Source organism: Pocillopora damicornis, chromosome 11, assembly GCF_964200805.1.
Source record: "Pocillopora damicornis chromosome 11, jaPocDami1.2, whole genome shotgun sequence".
NCBI lineage: Eukaryota > Metazoa > Cnidaria > Anthozoa > Scleractinia > Pocilloporidae > Pocillopora > Pocillopora damicornis.
Window position 1 is genome coordinate 20,322,448 of NC_142680.1, and position 13,193 is coordinate 20,335,640.

Genomic DNA, 13,193 nt, shown 5'->3' on the forward strand with positions numbered 1-13,193 from the left:
GGAATTCAAAATAGCCTTAGATACATGTACAGTGTAGATCACATTTTCGAAAGCCAGTACTAACTTCTTACTAACCATTCGAGCACGAGTCTTTACTAAGGAATATTGGCCGAAGGTTACGGCAGTATAGAAATGTCATAGTGCCAATATTTCTCAGTACAGTTCACGAAAGCAAGGTGATACTCATGCATTAATGTCACTTGCACTAAACTAGTTTATTGGGAATTTTCGGGCTTCCAAGTAAAAACATAGGCATGTGTAGCATGCAAGAGTTATTTTTTTTTGACCGGGTGGGATGAGATAGGACACTTTGTGTACCTAATTTTTTTTATTTTTGTAACAGAAAAAGAGCATAACTTTATAAAAGATCGAAAATATTGCATTACTTCACCTTAAGAGAAAGAGATAAAAAAGGTAATTTAGCTTAACTCACACAGGTATCTTGTGGTCTATTTTCTCTATTGTCTAAATACTTCTAAGCAAAAATAAAATGGATCGGTGCCACGCTTAATGTTTTCTCCTTCGCAGCAGTTGTTTGGTCTCGTCACACAACACCATCTATTCCCCGACGGAGAGAGAGCGCGTAGCGTGATGAGACCAAATAATAGTTGCGAAAGAGACCACGCTTACTGCCGTTCCTCTACCAGAGAGAAAATCAAAATTATTCGTCTACAGTTAGATGCCTGAAAAATATAATTCCATGTAATTCTACAACGAAAATCAAACTGAAACTCTGTTGTATCTCCAATAGACTCTAACCAAAGATATATTGCGATCTCGACCAATGAAGATACATTTCACAAGAGAAAAGGATAATATTTGAGAGAGGGCTCCTTGATTGGTTGTTGCCTATCTGGCCTTTGCCCACTGTGTGTGAAATACTTTATAAAATGCAGGTTGTTTACAAGGAATAAACACGCGATTGGATTAAGTTCATGGTAGTTAAAAGCCGAGTTTATTCGTAGAAAAAGTCAAAACGCGGGAGAATTGCGTTAAAAGTTCACTATCGGTAGCAGTTAGTGGTAATTTTTTCCAGTGGGGTTGGACATTGCGATTAGAATACGTAATTAAATGCAGATTGTTTACAAGGAAATGACACGTGATGGAGCGAAGTTTAATTTGGCAAAATGGAATTTAATCGGCGAAATAAAATTTGTAATCAGCAGACTAGGTTAAGGAGGAAAAATAAAAAGAAATATACATATCCCAAAAATCTGCACACCCCCTCCCCTACTGCCTCCTTCTACTCGCTTTTCTGATGGTAATTTCGTTTCTAAGTATTAATTCACTCTATTTGAGACAACAAGGTAGTTTTCCATTACCAGAAATCCAAGATATCGATCATAATTGACCTCTCCAGGCCTTTGCCAAGAAACAATTATAAAGAAATGTGTGGGATTAAAAATAAATGTTCAAAATCTTCAAGGATCTTTCATTTTCTTGTCAAGATCTTCAGGGGTCTTTTATTTTCTTTCCAAGATCTTTAATTTTCTTGCCAAGATCTTTACGAATCTTCAAAATTTTCCTACCAAGATCGTTCAGGATCTATTTCTTTCTGTCATTTCAAACTAAACTAATAGATAAATATTCGACACCCAGAATGCCTTCAATGAAAATCACCAACGGGTAGCACTCATGATTTTATGTAAAACGAGCAAATGCAATTAGGCAATCTCATTTCAAATTTTCGTTCAATTTCCGACTCGAGTTATGACGAACAAGAACGAGGAGCATGTGGTTCACTCGTTAATTTATGTAGGACAAAAAAAAAGAGCAAAGAAGACGATCATTTATTCCAAAATCTATGTGTGAGCTGGATTTCAGCTTATTTTCATTTTCTACAGGTGTGCTGATAAATATTCAGTTACGCTGTGTTCTTAATATAACCTACATTTTTTCAAAAGAAGTCAAATGATGTGTTAAAGAATTCTTATTTTGATTTGTCGCCTTAAATTTTGCTCTGACTGAAAATACCTGCCAAGTTTTGTATCATTTAATAAGCAAGGAACGTTTTACATCTTCCCCTCGAAACGTGTGTTTGTGACAACTGCTTCCTCTTTCAATTTCTATAATGCGAGCAGGATGTAACACGTAGACGGTAGTTTATAATCAAAATAAAAAGGAAAAAGGCTTCAGATTATCTCGTAACACTCAGTTTTCTCGGTTCTCACTAAATATTCTTCTAAAAAAAAAAGAGTAAATAGGGACATAGCACTTTAGATCGATAACATTTTCATAACTTGCTCTTGTCTGCGATCATATGGTCTAGTGTGTTGTTGCCGGCTTACTTTGCTGAAAGACCTATATGAAACCAAGACCCCACGCCTCATACCGGATTGTCTATATTTTACAATGTAATAAGTTTTTCTTTGTTAATACAAACTGGCAATGTTATTGATGGAACACTGCGAGTGGGTGAGACAAAAATCCACTTGGTCTAATTCATTATTTCAGAGCTTACCTTAAAACGACGTTTCGTCAGCGATGGAGGGTTCAATTCGTCCTTAAGAACCTGTTAAATTTGTAAAATTTTGCAAGACCGAAGATATTTTGATGAGTTCTTCAGAAGGCGACTTATAACACGAACGGTGTCCAGAGGGTACTCTTTTCCAAGTGGTCTCACAATGTAGGAATATTCGATTTTATTCCTCTGAAATTTAGCTCGCGATAACCTAGAAGGAATGCTTCGAGCTGGGGATGGCGAGCGTTAAAAATTTCTCGCTGCCACCAAAAGGATGCAAATGACTCACTTTTTGTTTCACGACCATAATGATGTTTTTACCATTGCGTGACATTCTCAGGGAAACCAAAAGTTGATGACATATTGTGAACTTTCCCGAGGAAGTGAGTCATAAATAGTGAATAATACACGGGCGCGCGTAGATGCGAATTTGGTTGATGGAATACAATTCAAGCACGTGAAAAATTGCCTAATGTTCACGTTGTGCAATGATTGGGTATATTCTAATGGACTTTGGACGTTGTTTATATGGTACGTGATAGAACGTGAGTTGTTAGGCGTGTCCGTTGCGCGTAAAGGAGCCGTAAAAACACGTTTGACTTAAAAATAATACAAAAAATGAAATGCGAAACTTCCATGTCCAGATAAATCTCGACCTTAATCAACGAGGCTCTCGCGAAGACCACAAACCACCACACTTATCAAATGAGCCCAAGATTTCTGGTTAATAATATTCTTTGTGCACAGCCCTCTGATCCATGACATCATCTATAAGAACATAGGTATACCTAGCATGGGCGGGTTGAGATGGGACACTTTGTGTACCTAATGTTTTCATTTCTGTAACAGAAAAAGAGCATGACCTTCAAACGGAGGAAAATATCGCGTTACTTCACCTTGTCTGAACTCACACCACAGGCAGCCCAAACTCCAGCTGCGAGATGATCATCTTGCGAAATAAGATTCATGGTGATTTTTGCGGATTTTTGCGGATTTTCTTTATCTGGCGGTGGCATACCTGAGTATTTTTATGAGTTGTGCCGTATTTTGACTTTCCCCACTGGCTCGTCAAATTCAAACAAGGAGTGAAAGTACTAGGCAATACTACAAACCAATGAATGGTCTACTAGGTTATTTATGATCCAACTGTTTTTTATTCCGCCATGTCTTTCTGCTCATTTCTCATAAGGCGGGAAAAGCAAAGTGGATAGAGAAGCGCAGCGTGCGTAGCCGACCGGTTAAACAGGTTTTTTTACAATACAAAATAACCAACTGTATACATGTGGTATATACATATATTCGCGTTATTTGAACTCGACCTTGTGCAGTTGGATTATAAAACCAAATTATCTCGTTGTACCCCTCATCGACGCGACATCACAATTTCCTTAGAAACTAAACCCAGTTATTCATACGTTGTTGTTATGAGCACTAAGGAAAACTTGTCGTTTATATAACTGTATAGTATAGTTATAGTGTATAAAGTATAATAATAATTTAATAGTTGAGGTTGTTGTGTGTAACTGCTTTTTATTCATGCGCCGAAAGGGACCGTCAGATGAATATCCAGCACTGGAAAAGGTTCATGTGCGTTTTAAGATTCGCACGTATACGTTGACTCAATTATAGGATTTACGTGTATGCTATTGATTTGGAAAAAAACTAAGGTCAATTCAGGTCAAGAGCATGCAAAAGACCAGGGTGATATAACAGAAACAACCAACTGATCTTTTGTTTTTTTGTGAGAACGTGAGAAAATACATTTATTAATGCCGGGTCTACTCGTGAAAAAATAAACAAAAGTTGTTATATTTCCTGTCAGTTACTAGGTATATTTGCCCTTCGTCTACAATAAGACAGCAAGTATTCAAATGAGCCAAAAAAGTTGAATTGTTACTCTAGCAGTAAAGAATATTTCAGCTACCATAGCTTCCCTAACAATACCTTGGTGTGCCTCATTATATCCAATGCAATTTTTGTCCAAACACACCAGCTGGGAGTTGATCAGATGTCTTTTCGCCTACGAAACCTTAGAAACTACGGAACTTTTTTGAAATAAGCTGAAGAATGTAAACTTCTAATTAAACCTACAGGCAGAATATGTTCTTATCAATAAGCTAACTTATTACCGAAAATACTTTGCCGACGGCATCGTTTCACCGTGTATCTAAAACGAACTTAACACGAGTTTCTGACACTAAAAAATAGCAGTAGGAACGACTCGCTATTCAGAATTGGAAAATCAGCAGCAATTTCCTGTCTCGTTTGTATTTTTCTGCTTATAAGGAAAACGAAGAAAACGTCACTCCAAGGCGACGTCACTCCAAGGTAACGCCAAGGTTATTTAGTAGATTCTCAAGGTGAACAGAAAATAGCGAAAAAAAATGAGTATTATAAAACTGCTGAGTCATTAACGACAAGATCTTCCCTTCACATCACCAAAATGATTCGCTCAAATTATAGGAACTAAATATATGCGTGAAAAGGTCCACTAAGAGTGTGATTCGCTCGAATTATAGGAACTAAATATATGCGTGAAAAGGTCCACTAAGAGTGTGTTACCCTAAAATTCACCAAAAAAAATTAGAAGCATTTATGTATAGATCTTAATTGATTTCTTCAGAGGGTTTGTGTTTTGAGCGTAAAACATAAAAGTTCCTTTCCGTAGAGATACAGTGGTTGACTAAGGCTTAGTTAGAAAGGGTGCCATCGAATTCTCGTCTAAAAACCTGAGAACACTATTCGATTCGAATTCGAGGAAGAACTCTAAAAATGTGTAATTCATATCTGACTGTCGCAGTTTTCCAAATTTTTTTTAATGTAAAAGCTATTAAAATTTTTCAATTTTGAAAATTTTATTAAGAATTTCAGAATTATCAAAATATTTCTCCAATGATATTGATGTTAAATGCTGCTTGTTAGAAAAGTCGTCAGGAACGTAAAAGGCTGTTGTCACCGGATGTCGCTGACAACTAATGACTTTAAGATTTCAACCTAAAAACGTTTTTTAAGGTAAAGTGTTTTCCAGTTTAACCTTTTGAGATTTTTCATCTACGAGAGGGAACCCCGGCCAGTTCAGCTTCCGAGGGATATACGGCTTAAATTTATAACACTGCTCCTCGACGAGAAACAGTTAAAATATTCTTATTAGGTTGTTCAAAATTTTTACGTAACGGTAGAGACAGAGTTGGTTGCGTCGCGTGACGTCTCTGAACGTGATGCCATACATGACCTAATACTGTAACATATGGTAAACATTTGAGTCTGAATTTGACTAAAAAAAAAAAAAAATTTTTAAATAAAAAAAAAAAAAATAAACATTTATATCGCGCAAATTCCATGTGAATATGTTCAAATGCGCGTTACAAACAAATATGAAACAGCAAACTAACATAACATCATAAGAATCCCAACTGGCAGGAGGCGAACCAGTTGGCTATTTACGCAGGAGTTGAGTTCGGGGCCACCGAAGACAAATCCATCTAGCGGCAGGAAGGAGGACTTGCAAGTCCAGCGCCCTAACCACTAGGCCACGCTCGCCTCCTCAGACTGTCATCGCATTCGTTTCGGAAAAAGTCCGTCCTCTTTCAGGGAGCTGTAGTTGCCTGTGAATATAATTGATGTATTGGTAAACGGCGAGGAGATTGGCTCTTTTAATCTCAGACTTTGCCAATAAAGAAACTAAATTAGGAAACCACAATGCTTTCCACTTCAAACTAAAAATAACTGAAATGTAATCGATATATCTAGCCAACATCCTGATTTTCTCTCTCTGTTCATAATTTTCTCATGAGACGGGCAATAAGCATATACCGACCTCAGGTAACCTGGATTGACATTGTACTGACTCCAGTAGCAGTAGTCCGTGGGGGTTTCAAGAATAGAAAGCCGCTCTCTTTATAGTGCAAAAATAATTACCTCTCAATTCTCTTTCTAAGCGTGGTGCTGAATAAGTAAAAAAGAATTGATTTGTAAGTTATGATAGTTTAGGTTTAATGTTTTATGTTGTCGTTTCTAATTACCGTTCAGATCCTCACCTTTTTTTGCATCTCTGGAGCGTGCCCCTGGCCTGCTTTCTTTCCTAAGTTTCTTTTGAGCTCTCCTTCTCTTTTACATTTTTAGACATCAATGAGTGGCGTGAAAATTTAGTTTGAGAATTTTTCTCCATGGTTTTCTTCCTTTCGTTAATTTTCTGTCGGGTTGAGCAAGAAATCGCTAATCGCTAAGTTCTCAGCAGATAATTCCATAGACTCAAATCAAATTAATTTGCTCACACAAGACATGAACTAATGCTAATGCGTGGAATAAAATCCCTGAAAAATTTTCTCGTCACAGACATACGCTCATTGCATTATTCGTCAGCATCATGATCACTGCAGAAGCCTGGAGCCCAAGTTTGTGACGTCATTTATCATTATGTCACATCAGGGAAGAATACAAAGTTAATCTAACTGAGAGAGGTTATATCTCGTCATGTACTGGAGTATGTCACTTAAGGATCACTTCAAAACTACACACAGCAATATAACTGTCACAAATCACTTCGTTAAGGACGAAGGGAAACTTTTACTTGTCTGGAAGGGTTCAAATCATCATTTGACTATTCGAAGCAAAGATGTTATGAAAAATCCCTTTGTCTTGAACAGGTATCAAGTTCCATTTTAGCGCAAACGTTCCACAGCGCAATATTTTCTAGTAGATGGGACGCTCTTAATTTCGGACTCCACAACTTATAGAATGAATAAATTCGCCTGAATTCGTGCGTTGAGGGATGTCGAAATAACTAAAGAAGTATAATTCTTCCGCACCAATATAATGGTTCACGCGTTTTCACCGGATGCCCCATAAAGACATATCGAGCCAGCTTTAGTCTACGTTTTACATTTGCAAGAAATTGTAATGAATAAATAATGAAAGTACCGCAAAAATATTAGACAATTAGTGGTTTGAAGGTCGCGAAATGAATTCTTCCAATTACATAAGTATGGCGTATAACTGCACATTGTCTATACTTATAGAACTAGCTTTAACTGTGCTTGAAAATTAGCGGTTTCCCATCAATATCTGATGGTTAGTCCAACAACATCTGCAAATAAATAAGAGTAAGAACATTTCAAAATACCTCATCATAGAGGCCCAATCGCCAAGGGAGACTATTCGGCGATAGGTTTAGACTCGAAACATATCAGGGGAACAACTCAGAATCTTAACTGGTCACTTATGCACGAATCACTAAGCCTTGTATCAAGGCTTTTGGTGGAGACAGGGCTGATCTGCTCTTTCTCGACCAAATGGCAGTTTTTTCGAGCATACATTCGGAATTTTTTCCTTTTCAGTTAGTGTGTACAACAAGTCAAGATGTTGGTCGATATAAAGACATACGTTTTGCACAGATAACGTCAGAGTTTTTATACATCACCCATCATGACAGCGTATGACAGCTTTCTTAAGGGAAAACAGCTAGATTCATTAACCTATTCAGCTAGTGTCTACACATCTTCATTTTAGGTTTAACAGTCAAACTGTAAATGCCATGGGTTGTTTTGCGTCGCGAAATAACAGAATCAAAATATAAGTCTCAGTTGCTGCGGCAACATCGACTTCGAGAATCAGAGACATTCCGCTGTTACACGAACAAAAATGCATTTTAAGAGAATTTTGGGAGCTTATTGAGCCCATTAAGAGCGTCATTGGGAAGAAAGTGTTTAAACGGTAACTGTTTTAAATACTTGCCATCTCTGGTTGGTTGCGTTTCGTTTCCTAAAAAAAAAAATGAATGAAGAGTTTCGAGTTGACACTGAGTTTTTTATAAAAAATATCATACCACTATTAGGATTGGAATCGTTTAAATGGAGAAATAGGGGAAACAGTATGCTGATCCTAACTGGATGTCATGTTATGTGAAAGTAGCTTACTAACATATGTCGAATCCAGTGGTATAACTCCTTGGTATATAGGAAGGTCTTTGGCGAGATTATTCTTGATGACTTCCATGTTTTTTTTATTCTTCGTTCCTCATTCGTTACCAATAGATTTTACTTCTATTTTTAGTTGCAAGACGATCGAAACAATAGGAAAAAAGTTTGTTTTCTACATGAAAACAGTTTGTTTTCTACCTTGTCATGTGAAAAAAACTCGCGTGTTTTTATGAGCCATATTTCGGCTGAAGTTCACTGAACATTTCACCTCAAGATTCTGTATTAGACTTAAAAACTTCAGGCAAAAGTGTTAAATTCGACCTGCCGAACTATTTTAGTGTATAAACTATCGCATATTGTGAACTTTGATGGTTTGACACTTTTGACAGCTTTCGTCTTGTACAGCCAATCAGATTGTTTGAACCATTCTAACAGGGATTCTGATTCGCTTATTGTAGCGTGCTTTATGGGAGTATAGAGCATGCTGACAACACTGTTGTTCGCTTTACAATTAAAGTTTGTTTTGAAAATTGAAAGTAATGCTTGGGAGTTTGCTTGGCAAATTTAACGGATTCTTTATTATAAAACAAATAGAGAAGCCTTGACCGTGCTCTGTTCTGTTATAAAGCACGCAGGAAGCAGCTAGAGCACAAAAGAAGTGGAGAGGGAAACACTCGACTACGTCTCGTGTTTCTCCCTACACTTCTTTCGTGCTCTAACCGCTTCCTGCGTGCTTTATAACAGAACAGAGCACAGTCAAGATTTCTCTATTTGTTAAATGAAACTAACTGATTAGTAAGAAGGAAACTTACTGTAAATACTGAAAAGTGTTGCAGCAATATAGATTGTATGTTTAATCAAAACTTTAAGACCCGAGGTCTAACCCAAACCACGGATTTACTCAAGCAGTGAACCTCGGGTGTTTTCTACAAGAGGGTTGATTTAGTAAAATAAATGTTCTAGTTTTTTTCTCAGGTCATGGGCGGGCGGTATTCTACAAATCTTGCAATCTGATTGGTTCCGAGAGCGGGCAGTATTGTCCCCATCTGGCCCGCTCACAGCGGGCGGTATCCGATTCTTTGCGTGATGAGATTACATCAATTGCGTCGCTGCAACTTTTTATTTACCAAATTGATACTTATCGTATAAACGATTCACTTTTTACGGCAAATATTAATTTCGGCATGGACTCAGATTAGAGCGAGAGCGAGTTTTATTACCCTGATGAGGTAGAAAAGTTCAGTGACAAAGAAAATATCGGTTCGCAACGGAAAGAAAACTAACAGAAGGCTCAGTTTACGATGGCTAGTGTGCAAAAAAAACACGGTGAAAAAAACAGAATACGACCTACACGTTTGGAAAAGATTCTTTCTTGAGGTGGGCGAGGCCAGAAAAATTGAAGAAATACCGGCAGACGAGCTCAACATCTTGATATGTCAGTTCCTGATAGTGATAAAGAAGAAAGATGGCCGATCGTATGAGCCGGCAACGCTACAATCATTTCAAAGAAGCCTGCAACGATATCTAAATGATAAGAACTCCAAACTGAACATTCTCAAAGACTGAGAATTCCTTAAGTCCAGGGAAGTTCTTCTCTCTAAAAAGAAACAGCTGGTTTTTGAAGAAGCGAAAGGAAATCGCCCTGCAAAAGAACTATCCAACGCCGAAGAAGATTTCTTGTTTCGCACCGGTAAATTCGGCGCTGAAAACCCTGAAGCCCTCCAACGCACAGTTTGGTGGTTATTGGCACTGCACTTTGGATTCCGTGCCCGAGACGAAAGCAGGAAACTAAAATGGGGCGACATTGTTCTTCAAACAGACAGCGGAACGGGCAAGGAATTTCTGATTTGGAAATCAGAAAGAGGATCCAAGACCCGCCGCGGCAATGGTGATACACGAGCATCTAATCCAACCGCGCAGGCAACAAACAACGAACGTTGTCCAGTTTTCTATTACAAGGAATTCAAGAGACACCGTCCAGAAGAAATGAATAGCGCTGACAGCCCGTTTTACTAGGCCATAAATTATCGGCGACGACCTGGCAGCAACATCTGGTACATGAGGGCACCACTCGGCAAGAACGAGATTTGTAAGCTGATGAAAACGGCTGCGCAATCAGCAGGCTTGCAGGGAAATTTTACCAATCACACTGTTCGAAAAACTTGTATATCTCGCCTGATGGATGCAGAGGTTTCCTTAAATTACGTCGCTCAATTAAGCGGGCACAGAAATTTGAAGAGCCTCGATTCTTACAAAGCAGCGTCCGCCGACCATCAGCGAAAAATGTCCTTAATTTTAAGCCGCTCCGGCCAAGAAAGTATTCAGACATCGACAGTAAGCGTCTACGAGAACACCACTTTGCCGGCGAATCTTCCCAAAGATGTCAGTAAATTAGGAGTTTTCTCAGGCGCTTGCATCGGGAAAATTGAAGGCTACACCTTCATGTTCAACATTGCTCGTGAATAAGGAGAAAGCCCAAAGTCCACGAAGCCCAAGAAAAGAAGAATCATCACCAGCGATGATTCCGATTTTGATTAGTTAACTGAACTTAATCCACTGTCTTCGGAAAATACTTTCCTTCGGATCCTTTGACTTTTTTCATTCAAGATTTCATCATTGCAGAGTCATTTAGCTTAAATTTGTTTGCCACGCTGACAATCAGAACTGTTGTTTGTTAAAAAATGCGCATGTGATTTGTCCCTACGCGCTCTTAAATTGACAGGTGTCAGATCGTGACAAATACTTTTCAAAAATGTTTCGAAGTTTTCCTGGAAGCCTTTTAAATCACCTTTTAATAGCATTACGCAAATAAATATGTTTTGATGAAACCTCTCTCTTTCATTTGCATTGCCCTTGTTTTCTCTACCATCTACTCGCTAATAGATTGTTCCGTTTACGGAGAATCTTGCCGTAATTACAGCCCTTTATCATTCAGGTTCTTTTCGCAACCATTTGTTAGGTTTTAGAAAAAAATAGAAATGTTATTCACCAGCCAAGGTCGGTCCGTATTGGGAAAAACTGTGCCCTCCGTCTTGTGTCTATAGAGGTATCCAAGACCTCGATCACAGTTTTTCCCAATACGGACCTCACGTCTGGTGAATAACATATATTTCCTCTATTAGCTTTCGGCTCTCTTGATATACTGTTCACAAAAATATATGCTCGGATAAAAGGTGCATTTAAATTAAAGATGGCTCAGAACGCAGTTTTGTCAAAGAACGACTAAACTTTGTTTGAACAACTGGCCCTAAGTGTCAAAAGATGAAAGCCTAGTGAAATATCAACTTTCGAGATGTTGTAGTCTTCTGTAGTCTTTCCTGAGGCTAGTAAAAGTTTCATACACTTAATTCTTGAAGAAATCCCTTCAATATTAACCAGCAATTTTTTGGTTTGATGGCAAAATATTTCGTAAAAGTGAAGAAGACTTATATTTATAACATTTGTTTGTAGATATAGTCGAAATGGTGCCGATGGACTTCCTGACTTGTATGAACCTTATTTGAATCAATGAAAACCCGGAAGGAATTAAAGGCTAAGTCTTTTCGTGCAAATGAAGAGATCATACAGAACACATGCGATGAGAAAGAATTGCTTTTCTTTTTTAGAGGGCACGGTAACGAATCCTGCAACCTGATTGGTTCTCAACCCGGTCAATATATAGAGATTACTTCATGGAAAATGCGCGCGTACGATTTTTATTCACGAGTTGTGTAGTATCAGAAAACGAACGAGTGAGCGCAGCGAACGAGTGAGTTTTCTGATACGTATCAACGAGTGAATGAAAATCGTACAAAGCATTTTCCATGCTGTAATGTGTTTATTTCATAGGTGCTGAGATTTTTTCGTGTTGTCTTTGGTAGACAAATAGCACAAACGGGGCGATGAAAAGCGTAAAAAGTAGTTTAAAAATTTCTCAACAACAAGTTAATAAAAGTGCATAAAGTTCATAACACTTAAGCTTACCAAGCGAGGTCGGCTCGTACTCGTTGACATCTTTAGTGGGTACGGAGATAATAAATTCGCTAATGAATTCATTCAACTCAGCCGCTAGAATATCTACAATTTTCCTGTCTTCGTCCTTCGTTTTCAAAAATCTCTCAAGCAGTCTTATATCTCTTTCAGTTTTTTGAGCGGTATTTTGTTTTCGTGTTCTAAAATGAATTCTTCAACTGAGTAAACAGAAGCGAACCTTCCCTCGCCCTTTTTTCAAAGCGCGCGGGTTTTGTGCAACGGCTCTCGCATGACGTTCTCTTCAGTACGTTCATTCATCATTAGTGAAATTTCGTCGTTCGCGTTGCTGATTGGACGAACGATAATTTTTCACGGTGAAATTTTGTCGTTCGTACTCCTGATTGGCTACATTTAGAATCAGTACGAATTTTATTCACTACGATTTTTGTGGGTAAATCTCAGTACCCATGAAATAATTTCCTATCTCTGCCCACGGGCCACGGTAACGCTTTCTTGAGTCGCCGAGTACATCCCAAATTTCGTTGCCATTTTTCATAATTATATCTCGTTTTTCCGGCTGGGCAGTATTTTTATGCAAACACGTCGGTCACTACCTCAAGCCGATAAATAACTTGTGAATCCTCTCTTTTCTCTCTCTCAAATCACTGTGGTTGACAGAAAAATATTGGTTTCAGAAAGAATTTGTTTAAGCAATAGTGTCATTACGTTGGTTGACTAGCAGCCTGAAAACCGTCTGCAATTAATTTTAATCGTTCACAAAAAGTACCTAGAAAGTTAAAACGTGAGGTATTTGGTTACAGTTAAACTGAACGAAGGAACTTCATTCATTTAATATCTGAATT

The 13,193-nt window shown here is 38.1% G+C and overlaps 1 pseudogene; it reads left to right on the forward strand.

The window, feature by feature from the left end:
• Positions 1-8,382: 8,382 nt before the first annotated feature.
• On the forward strand, positions 8,383-10,845 carry LOC149038099 (uncharacterized protein KIAA1958-like; annotated as a pseudogene).
• Positions 10,846-13,193: the final 2,348 nt, after the last annotated feature.